Source organism: Oncorhynchus keta, unplaced genomic scaffold (assembly GCF_023373465.1).
Source record: "Oncorhynchus keta strain PuntledgeMale-10-30-2019 unplaced genomic scaffold, Oket_V2 Un_contig_15667_pilon_pilon, whole genome shotgun sequence".
Taxonomy (NCBI): Eukaryota; Metazoa; Chordata; class Actinopteri; order Salmoniformes; family Salmonidae; genus Oncorhynchus; species Oncorhynchus keta.
In genome coordinates, this window is record NW_026279449.1 from 44,280 (window position 1) to 57,648 (window position 13,369).

General features: G+C 45.5%; 1 protein-coding gene and 1 long non-coding RNA gene across 2 annotated transcripts in view; one reads left to right on the top strand and one right to left on the bottom strand.

Moving 5' to 3' along the window:
• LOC127919076 (eukaryotic translation initiation factor 3 subunit H-like) overlaps positions 1-13,369 on the top strand; it is a 72,192-nt gene that overhangs the window by 38,302 nt on the left and 20,521 nt on the right. The window lies entirely within an intron of this gene.
• LOC127919074 (uncharacterized) lies at positions 6,818-7,796 on the bottom strand. The gene is made up of 3 exons (XR_008101855.1): positions 7,595-7,796; positions 7,416-7,514; positions 6,818-7,088 (listed from the first exon to the last, which is right to left on the bottom strand). It is a non-coding gene; the product is annotated as an uncharacterized LOC127919074 (long non-coding RNA).

Consider the following 13,369-nt stretch of genomic DNA (forward strand, 5'->3'; position numbering starts at 1 on the left):
CCAGAGGAGGACTGGCCCGCCCCTCATAGCCAGAGGAGGACTGGCCGCCCCTCATAGCCAGAGGAGGACTGGCCCGCCCCTCATAGCCAGAGGAGGACTGGCCCACCCCTCATAGCCAGAGGAGGACTGGCCCGCCCCTCATAGCCAGAGAGGACTGGACTGGCCCACCCTCATAGCCAGAGGAGGACTGGCCACCCGGCACAGCCAGAGGAGGACTGGCCCACCCGGCACAGCCAGAGGAGGACTGGCCCACCCGGCACAGCCAGAGGAGGACTGGCCCACCCGGCACAGCCAGAGGAGGACTGGCCCACCCCGCACAGCCAGAGGAGGACTGGCCCACCCCGCACAGCCAGAGGAGGACTGGCCCACCCCGCACAGCCAGAGGAGGACTGGCCCACCCCTCATAGCCAGAGGAGGACTGGCCCACCCCTCATAGCCAGAGGAGGACCGGCCCACCCCTCATAGCCAGAGGAGGACCGGCCCACCCCTCATAGCCAGAGGAGGACCGGCCCACCCCTCATAGCCAGAGGAGGACCGGCCCACCCCTCATAGCCAGAGGAGGACCGGCCCACCCTCATAGCCAGAGGAGGACTGGCCCGCCCCTCATAGCCAGAGGAGGACTGGCCCACCCCTCATAGCCAGAGGAGGACTGGCCCACCCTCATAGCCAGAGGAGGACTGGCCCACCCCTCATAGCCAGAGGAGGACTGGCCAGAGGAGGACTGGCCCCCCTCATAGCCAGAGGAGGACTGGCCCACCCCTCCAGAGGAGGACTGGCCCCCTCATAGCCAGAGGAGGACTGGCCCGCCCCTCATAGCCAGAGGAGGACTGGCCCGCCCCTCATAGCCAGAGGAGGACTGGCCCGCCCCTCATAGCCAGAGGAGGACTGGCCCGCCCCTCATAGCCAGAGGAGGACTGGCCCGCCCCTCATAGCCAGAGGAGGACTGGCCCGCCCCTCATAGCCAGAGGAGGACTGGCCCGCCCCTCATAGCCAGAGGAGGACTGGCCCCCTCATAGCCCTCACCCTCATAGCCAGAGGAGGACTGGCCCGCCCCTCATAGCCAGAGGAGGACTGGCCCGCCCCTCATAGCCAGAGGAGGACTGGCCCGCCCCTCATAGCCAGAGGAGGACTGGCCCGCCCCTCATAGCCAGAGGAGGAGGACTGGCCCGCCCCTCATAGCCAGAGGAGGACTGGCCCGCCCCTCATAGCCAGAGGAGGACTGGCCCGCCCCTCATAGCCAGAGGAGGACTGGCCCGCCCCTCATAGCCAGAGGAGGACTGGCCCGCCCCTCATAGCCAGAGGAGGACTGGCCCGCCCCTCATAGCCAGAGGAGGACTGGCCCGCCCCTCATAGCCAGAGGAGGACTGGCCCGCCCCTCATAGCCAGAGGAGGACTGGCCCGCCCCTCATAGCCAGAGGAGGACTGGCCCGCCCCTCATAGCCAGAGGAGGACTGGCCCGCCCCTCATAGCCAGAGGAGGACTGGCCCGCCCCTCATAGCCAGAGGAGGACTGGCCCGCCCCTCATAGCCAGAGGAGGACTGGCCCGCCCCTCATAGCCAGAGGAGGACTGGCCCGCCCCTCATAGCCAGAGGAGGACTGGCCCGCCCCTCATAGCCAGAGGAGGACTGGCCCGCCCCTCATAGCCAGAGGAGGACTGGCCCGCCCCTCATAGCCAGAGGAGGACTGGCCCGCCCCTCATAGCCAGAGGAGGACTGGCCCTGGCCCGCCCCTCATAGCCAGAGGAGGACTGGCCCGCCCCTCATAGCCAGAGGAGGACTGGCCCGCCCCTCATAGCCAGAGGAGGACTGGGCCCGCCCCTCATAGCCAGAGGAGGACTGGCCCGCCCCTCATAGCCAGAGGAGGACTGGCCCGCCCCTCATAGCCAGAGGAGGACTGGCCCACCCCTCATAGCCAGAGGAGGACTGGCCCGCCCCTCATAGCCAGAGGAGGACTGGGCCCAGAGGAGGACTGGCCCACCCTCATAGCCAGAGGAGGACTGGCCCCCTCATAGCCAGAGGAGGACTGGCCCGCCCCTCATAGCCAGAGGAGGACTGGCCCGCCCCTCATAGCCAGAGGAGGACTGGCCCGCCCCTCATAGCCAGAGGAGGACTGGCCCGCCCCTCATAGCCAGAGGAGGACTGGCCCGCCCCTCATAGCCAGAGGAGGACTGGCCCGCCCCTCATAGCCAGAGGAGGACTGGCCCGCCCCTCATAGCCAGAGGAGGACTGGCCCGCCCCTCATAGCCAGAGGAGGACTGGCCCACCCTCATAGCCAGAGGAGGACTGGCCCCCCTCATAGCCAGAGGAGGACTGGCCCACCCCTCATAGCCAGAGGAGGACTGGCCCGCCCCTCATAGCCAGAGGAGGACTGGCCCGCCCCTCATAGCCAGAGGAGGACCGGCCCACCCCTCATAGCCAGAGGAGGACCGGCCCACCCCTCATAGCCAGAGGAGGACCGGCCCACCCCTCATAGCCAGAGGAGGACCGGCCCACCCCTCATAGCCAGAGGAGGACCGGCCCACCCCTCATAGCCAGAGGAGGACCGGCCCACCCCTCATAGCCAGAGGAGGACCGGCCCACCCCTCATAGCCAGAGGAGGACCGGCCCACCCCTCATAGCCAGAGGAGGACCGGCCCACCCCACATAGCTTGGATCCCTCTAGGTTTATAATCTCCACCCCTCAGAGCCTGGTTCCTCTCTACGTTTATAATCTCCACCTCTCATAGCCTGGGTCCTCTCTAGGTTTATAATCTCCACCCCTCATAGCCTGGGTCCTCTCTCGGTTTATAATCTCCACCCTCATAGCCTGGTTCCTCTCTAGGTTTATAATCTCCACCCGGCACAGCCAGAAGAGGACTGGCCACCCCTCATAGCCTGGTTCCTCTCTAGGTTCCTTCCTAGGCTCCGGCCATTCCGGGGAGTTTTTCCTAGCTACTGTGCTTCTACACCTGCATTGCTTGCTGTTTGGGGGTTTTAGGCTGGGTTTCTGTACAGCACTTTGTGACATCAGCTGATGTAAGAAGGGCTTTATAAATACATTTAGATTGATTGATTTGGTTGGTGACATCCTCATGATACTGCTCTGACAGGTCTTCCTCCATTTAGTCCCCTGTCCTCAGACATCTTCAGGGTGACCTCTGTCCCAAATGGTTACCTTATTCCCTATATAGTAGTGCACTACTCTTGTTGTTAACAAGCGCTCTGTGGGGACACGTTCCTCAGTTGAACAGGTGAACGTGACACGAGAGTCAGATGTTCCCTGACTGTGTGTCGGGAAGACCAGTAGTTCATAACTCACTCCGTCTAGGGTGCTCTATAGGGTATAGGGTGCCATGGGTATAGGGGGCCATGGGTATAGGGTGCCATGGGTATAGGGTGCTCTATAGGGGGCCATGGGTATAGGGGGCCATGGGTATAGGGGGCCATGGGTATAGGGGGGCCATGGGTATAGGGTGCTCTATAGGGGGCCATGGGTATAGGGGGCCATGGGTATAGGGTGCCATGGGTATAGGGTGCTCTATAGGGGGCCATGGGTATAGGGGGCCATGGGTATAGGGCGCTCTATAGGGGGCCATGGGTATAGGGTGCCATGGGTATAGGGTGCCATGGGTATAGGGTGCTCTATAGGGTATAGGGTGCCATGGGTATAGGGGGCCATGGGTATAGGGTGCTCTATAGGGTATAGGGTGCCATGGGTATAGGGTGCTCTATAGGGTATAGGGTGCTCTATAGGGTGCCATGGGTATAGGGTGCCATGGGTATAGGGTGCTCTATAGGGTATAGGGTGCTCTATAGGGTGCCATGGGTATAGGGTGCCATGGGTATAGGGTGCCATGGGTATAGGGTGCCATGGGTATAGGGTGCCATGGGTATAGGGTGCCATGGGTATAGGGTGCCATGGGTATAGGGTGCCATGGGTATAGGGGGCCATGGGTATAGGGTGCTCTATAGGGTATAGGGTGCCATGGGTATAGGGTGCCATGGGTATAGGGTGCTCTATAGGGTGCCATGGGTATAGGGTGCCATGGGTATAGGGGCCATGGGTATAGGATGCCATGGGTATAGGGGGCCATGGGTATAGGATGCCATGGGTATAGGGGGCCATGGGTATAGGATGCCATGGGTATAGGGGGCCATGGGTATAGGGGGCCATGGGTATAGGGTGCCATGGGTATAGGGTGCCATGGGTATAGGGTGCCATGGGTATAGGGGGCCATGGGTATAGGGTGCTCTATAGGGTATAGGGTGCCATGGGTATAGGGTGCCATGGGTATAGGGTGCCATGGGTATAGGGTGCCATGGGTATAGGGTGCCATGGGTATAGGGGGCCATGGGTATAGGGGGCCATGGGTATAGGGGGCCATGGGTATAGGGGGCCATGGGTATAGGGGGCCATGGGTATAGGGGGCCATGGGTATAGGGGGCCATGGGTATAGGGGGCCATGGGTATAGGGTGCTCTATAGGGTATAGGGGGCCATGGGTATAGGGGGCCATGGGTATAGGGGGCCATGGGTATAGGGTGCTCTATAGGGTATAGGGTGCTCTATAGGGTATAGGGTGCCATGGGTATAGGGTGCTCTATAGGGTATAGGGTGCCATGGGTATAGGGGGCCATGGGTATAGGGGGCCATGGGTATAGGGTGCTCTATAGGGTATAGGGTGCCATGGGTATAGGGTGCTCTATAGGGTATAGGGTGCCATGGGTATAGGGTGCCATGGGTATAGGATGCTCTATAGGGTGCCATGGGTATAGGGTGCCATGGGTATAGGGTGCCATGGGTATAGGATGCTCTATAGGGTGCCATGGGTATAGGGTGCCATGGGTATAGGGTGCCATGGGTATAGGGGTGCCATGGGTATAGGGTGCCATGGGTATAGGGTGCCATGGGTATAGGATGCTCTATAGGGTGCCATGGGTATAGGGTGCCATGGGTATAGGGTGCCATGGGTATAGGATGCTCTATAGGGTGCCATGGGTATAGGGTGCCATGGGTATAGGGTGCCATGGGTATAGGATGCTCTATAGGGTGCCATGGGTATAGGTGCCATGGGTATAGGGTGCCATGGGTATAGGATGCTCTATAGGGTGCCATGGGTATAGGGTGCCATGGGTATAGGGGGCCATGGGTATAGGGTGCCATGGGTATAGGATGCTCTATAGGGTGCCATGGGTATAGGGTGCCATGGGTATAGGGTGCCATGGGTATAGGGTGCTCTATAGGGTGCCATGGGTATAGGGTGCCATGGGTATAGGGTGCCATGGGTATAGGATGCTCTATAGGGTGCCATGGGTATAGGGTGCCATGGGTATAGGGTGCCATGGGTATAGGATGCTCTATAGGGTGCCATGGGTATAGGGTGCCATGGGTATAGGGTGCCATGGGTATAGGGGCCATGGGTATAGGGTGCCATGGGTATAGGGTGCTCTATAGGGTGCCATGGGTATAGGGTGCCATGGGTATAGGGTGCCATGGGTATAGGGGCCATGGGTATAGGGTGCTCTATAGGGTGCCATGGGTATAGGGTGCCATGGGTATAGGGTGCCATGGGTATAGGGTGCTCTATAGGGTGCCATGGGTATAGGGTGCCATGGGTATAGGGTGCCATGGGTATAGGGTGCTCTATAGGGTGCCATGGGTATAGGGTGCCATGGGTATAGGGTGCCATGGGTATAGGGTGCCATGGGTATAGGGTGCTCTATAGGGTGCCATGGGTATAGGGGCCATGGGTATAGGGTGCCATGGGTATAGGGTGCCATGGGTATAGGGGCCATGGGTATAGGGTGCTCTATAGGGTATAGGGTGCCATGGGTATACGGTGCTCTATAGGGTGCCATGGGTATAGGGTGCCATGGGTATAGGGGGCCATGGGTATAGGGTGCTCTATAGGGTGCCATGGGTATAGGGGCCATAGGGTATAGGGTGCCATGGGTATAGGGTGCCATGGGTATAGGGGGCCATGGGTATAGGGTGCTCTATAGGGTGCCATGGGTATAGGGTGCCATGGGTATAGGGTGCCATGGGTATAGGGTGCTCTATAGGGTGCCATGGGTATAGGGTGCTCTATAGGGTGCCATGGGTATAGGGTGCCATGGGTATAGGGGGCCATGGGTATAGGGGGCCATGGGTATAGGGTGCTCTATAGGGTGCCATGGGTATAGGGTGCCATGGTATAGGGTGCCATGGGTATAGGGTGCTCTATAGGGTATAGGGTGCCATGGGTATAGGGTGCCATGGGTATAGGGTGCTCTATAGGGTGCCATGGGTATAGGGTGCCATGGGTATAGGGTGCCATGGGTATAGGGTGCCATGGGTATAGGGTGCCATGGGTATAGGGTGCCATGGGTATAGGGGGCCATGGGTATAGGGGGCCATGGGTATAGGGTGCCATGGGTATAGGGTGCTCTATAGGGTATAGGGTGCTCTAGGGTGCCATGGGTATAGGGTGCTCTATAGGGTGCCATGGGTATAGGGTGCTCTATAGGGTGCCATGGGTATAGGGTGCCATGGGTATAGGGTGCCATGGGTATAGGGTGCCATGGGTATAGGGTGCCATGGGTATAGGGTGCCATGGGTATAGGGTGCCTATAGGGTGCCATGGGTATAGGGTGCCATGGGTATAGGGTGCCATGGGTATAGGGTGCCATGGGTATAGGGTGCCATGGGTATAGGGGGCCATGGGTATAGGGTGCTCTATAGGGTGCCATGGGTATAGGGTGCCATGGGTATAGGGTGCCATGGGTATAGGGTGCCAGAGCTGTTGCCAGAGAATTGACGGTGTCAGGAAGAGCAGCAGTTCATAACTCATAACCCTATACACTATACACTACCTATATACTATAACTCATAACCCTATACACTATACACTACCTATATACTATAACTCATAACCCTATACACTATACACTACCTATATACTATAACTCATAACCCTATACACTACCTATATACTATAACTCATAACCCTATACACTATACACTACCTATATACTATAACTCATAACCCTATACACTACCTATATACTATAACTCATAACCCTATACACTATACACTACCTATATACTATAACTCATAACCCTATACACTACCTATATACTATAACTCATAACCCTATACACTATACACTACCTATATACTATAACTCATAACTCATAACCCTATACCCTATACACTACCTATATACTATAACTCATAACCCTATACCCTATACACTACCTATATACTATAACTCATAACCCTATACCCTATACACTACCTATATACTATAACTCATAACCCTATACCCTATACACTACCTATATACTATAACTCATAACTCATAACCCTATACACTACCTATATACTATAACTCATAACCCTATACCCTATACACTACCTATATACTATAACTCATAACCCTATACCCTATACACTACCTATATACTATAACTCATAACCCTATACACTACCTATATACTATAACTCATAACCCTATACACTACCTATATACTATAACTCATAACCCTATACACTACCTATATACTATAACTCATAACCCTATACCCTATACACTACCTATATACTATAACTCATAACCCTATACACTATACACTACCTATATACTATAACTCATAACCCTATACACTACCTATATACTATAACTCATAACCCTATACACTACCTATATACTATAACTCATAACCCTATACACTATACACTACCTATATACTATAACTCATAACCCTATACACTATACACTACCTATATACTATAACTCATAACCCTATACACTATACACTACCTATATACTATAACTCATAACCCTATACCTATACACTACCTATATACTATAACTCATAACCCTATACACTATACACTACCTATATACTATAACTCATAACTCATAACCCTATACACTACCTATATACTATAACTCATAACCCTATACACTATACACTACCTATATACTATAACTCATAACCCTATACACTATACACTACCTATATACTATAACTCATAACTCATAACCCTATACACTACCTATATACTATAACTCATAACCCTATACCCTATACACTACCTATATACTATAACTCATAACCCTATACACTATACACTACCTATATACTATAACTCATAACCCTATACACTATACACTACCTATATACTATAACTCATAACCCTATACCCTATACACTACCTATATACTATAACTCATAACCCTATACACTATACACTACCTATATACTATAACTCATAACCCTATACACTATACACTACCTATATACTATAACTCATAACCCTATACCCTATACACTACCTATATACTATAACTCATAACCCTATACCCTATACACTACCTATATACTATAACTCATAACCCTATACACTATACACTACCTATATACTATAACTCATAACCCTATACACTATACACTACCTATATACTATAACTCATAACCCTATACCCTATACACTACCTATATACTATAACTCATAACCCTATACCCTATACACTACCTATATACTATAACTCATAACCCTATACCCTATACACTACCTATATACTATAACTCATAACCCTATACCCTATACACTACCTATATACTATAACTCATAACCCTATACACTATACACTACCTATATACTATAACTCATAACCCTATACACTATACACTACCTATATACTATAACTCATAACCCTATACCCTATACACTACCTATATACTATAACTCATAACCCTATACCCTATACACTACCTATATACTATAACTCATAACCCTATACACTACCTATATACTATAACTCATAACCCTATACCCTATACACTACCTATATACTATAACTCATAACCCTATACACTATACACTACCTATATACTATAACTCATAACCCTATACCCTATACACTACCTATATACTATAACTCATAACCCTATACACTACCTATATACTATAACTCATAACCCTATACACTACCTATATACTATAACTCATAACCCTATACACTATACACTACCTATATACTATAACTCATAACCCTATACCCTATACACTACCTATATACTATAACTCATAACCCTATACACTATACACTACCTATATACTATAACTCATAACCCTATACCCTATACACTACCTATATACTATAACTCATAACCCTATACACTATACACTACCTATATACTATAACTCATAACCCTATACACTATACACTACCTATATACTATAACTCATAACCCTATACACTATACACTACCTATATACTATAACTCATAACCCTATACACTATACACTACCTATATACTATAACTCATAACCCTATACACTATACACTACCTATATACTATAACTAATAACCCTATACCCTATACACTACCTATATACTATAACTCATAACCCTATACCCTATACACTACCTATATACTATAACTCATAACCCTATACACTATACACTACCTATATACTATAACTCATAACCCTATACACTATACACTACCTATATACTATAACTCATAACCCTATACACTATACACTACCTATATACTATAACTCATAACCCTATACACTATACACTACCTATATACTATAACTCATAACCCTATACACTATACACTACCTATATACTATAACTCATAACCCTATACACTACCTATATACTATAACTCATAACCCTATACCCTATACACTACCTATATACTATAACTCATAACCCTATACACCTATACACTACCTATATACTATAACTCATAACCCTATACACTATACACTACCTATATACTATAACTCATAACCCTATACCACTATACACTACCTATATACTATAACTCATAACCCTATACACTATACACTACCTATATACTATAACTCATAACCCTATACACTATACACTACCTATATACTATAACTCATAACCCTATACACTATACACTACCTATATACTATAACTCATAACCCTATACACTATACACTACCTATATACTATAACTCATAACCCTATACACTATACACTACCTATATACTATAACTCATAACCCTATACACTATACACTACCTATATACTATAACTCATAACCCTATACACTATACACTACCTATATACTATAACTCATAACCCTATACACTATACACTACCTATATACTATAACTCATAACCCTATACACTATACACTACCTATATACTATAACTCATAACCCTATACCCTATACACTACCTATATACTATAACTCATAACCCTATACACTATACACTACCTATATACTATAACTCATAACCCTATACCTATACACTACCTATATACTATAACTCATAACCCTATACACTATACACTACCTATATACTATAACTCATAACCCTATATACACTACCTATATACTATAACTCATAACCCTATACACTATACACTACCTATATACTATAACTCATAACCCTATACACTATACACTACCTATATACTATAACTCATAACCCTATACACTATACACTACCTATATACTATAACTCATAACCCTATACACTATACACTACCTATATACTATAACTCATAACCCTATACACTATACACTACCTATATACTATAACTCATAACCCTATACACTATACACTACCTATATACTATAACTCATAACCTATACACTATACACTACCTATATACTATAACTCATAACCCTATACACTATACACTACCTATATACTATAACTCATAACCCTATACACTATACACTACCTAACCCTATACTATAACTCATAACCCTATACCCTATACACTACCTATATACTATAACTCATAACCCTATACACTATACACTACCTATATACTATAACTCATAACCCTATACACTATACACTACCTATATACTATAACTCATAACCCTATACACTATACACTACCTATATACTATAACTCATAACCCTATACACTATACACTACCTATATACTATAACTCATAACCCTATACACTATACACTACCTATATACTATAACTCATAACCCTATACACTATACACTACCTATATACTATAACTCATAACCCTATACACTATACACTACCTATATACTATAACTCATAACCCTATACACTATACACTACCTATATACTATAACTCATAACCCTATACACTATACACTACCTATATACTATAACTCATAACCCTATACACTATACACTACCTATATACTATAACTCATAACCCTATACACTATACACTACCTATATACTATAACTCATAACCCTATACACTACCTATATACTATAACTCATAACCCTATACACTATACACTACCTATATACTATAACTCATAACCCTATACACTATACACTACCTATATACTATAACTCATAACCCTATACACTATACACTACCTATATACTATAACTCATAACCCTATACACTATACACTACCTATATACTATAACTCATAACCCTATACACTACCTATATACTATAACTCATAACCCTATACACTATACACTACCTATATACTATAACTCATAACCCTATACCCTATACACTACCTATATACTATAACTCATAACCCTATACACTATACACTACCTATATACTATAACTCATAACCCTATACTATAACTATACACTACCTATATACTATAACTCATAACCCTATACACTATACACTACCTATATACTATAACTCATAACCCTATACACTATACACTACCTATATACTATAACATAACCCTAACCCTATACACTACCTATATACTATAACTCATAACCCTATACACTATACACTACCTATATACTATAACTCATAACCCTATACACTATACACTACCTATATACTATAACTCATAACCCTATACACTATACACTACCTATATACTATAACTCATAACCCTATACCCTATACACTACCTATATACTATAACTCATAACCCTATACACTATACACTACCTATATACTATAACTCATAACCCTATACACTATACACTACCTATATACTATAACTCATAACTATACACTACCTATACACTACCTATATACTATAACTCATAACCCTATAACCCATACACTATACACTACCTATATACTATAACTCATAACCCTATACACTATACACTACCTATATACTATAACTAACATAACCCTATACATAACTATACACTATACCTATATACTATAACTCATAACCCTATACACTATACACTACCTATATACTATAACTCATAACCCTATACACTATACACTACCTATATACTATAACTCATAACCCTATACACTATACACTACCTATATACTATAACTCATAAATACACTATACACTACCTATATACTATAACTCATAACCCTATACACTATACACTACCTATATACTATAACTCATAACCCTATACACTATACACTACCTATATACTATAACTCATAACCCTATACACTATACACTACCTATATACTATAACTCATAACCCTATACACTATACACTACCTATATACTATAACTCATAACCCTATACACTATACACTACCTATATACTATAACTCATAACCCTATACCTATACACTACCTATATACTATAACTCATAACCCTATACACTATACACTACCTATATACTATAACTCATAACCCTATACACTATACACTACCTATATACTATAACTCATAACCCTATACACTATACACTACCTATATACTATAACTCATAACCCTACACTATACCCTATATACACTATACACTACCTATATACTATAACTCATAACCCTATACACTACCTATATACTATAACTCATAACCCTATACACTATACACTACCTATATACTATAACTCATAACCCTATACACTATACACTACCTATATACTATAACTCATAACCCTATACACTATACACTACCTATATACTATAACTCATAACCCTATACACTATACACTACCTATATACTATAACTCATAACCCTATACACTACCTATATACTATAACTCATAACCCTATACCCTATACACTACCTATATACTATAACTCATAACCCTATACACTATACACTACCTATATACTATAACTCATAACCCTATACACTATACACTACCTATATACTATAACTCATAACCCTATACACTACCTATATACTATAACTCATAACCCTATACCCTATACACTACCTATATACTATAACTCATAACCCTATACACTATACACTACCTATATACTATAACTCATAACCCTATACACTACCTATATACTATAACTCATAACCCTATACACTACCTATATACTATAACTCATAACCCTATACCCTATACACTACCTATATACTATAACTCATAACCCTATACACTATACACTACCTATATACTATAACTCATAACCCTATACACTATACACTACCTATATACTATAACTCATAACCCTATACACTATACACTACCT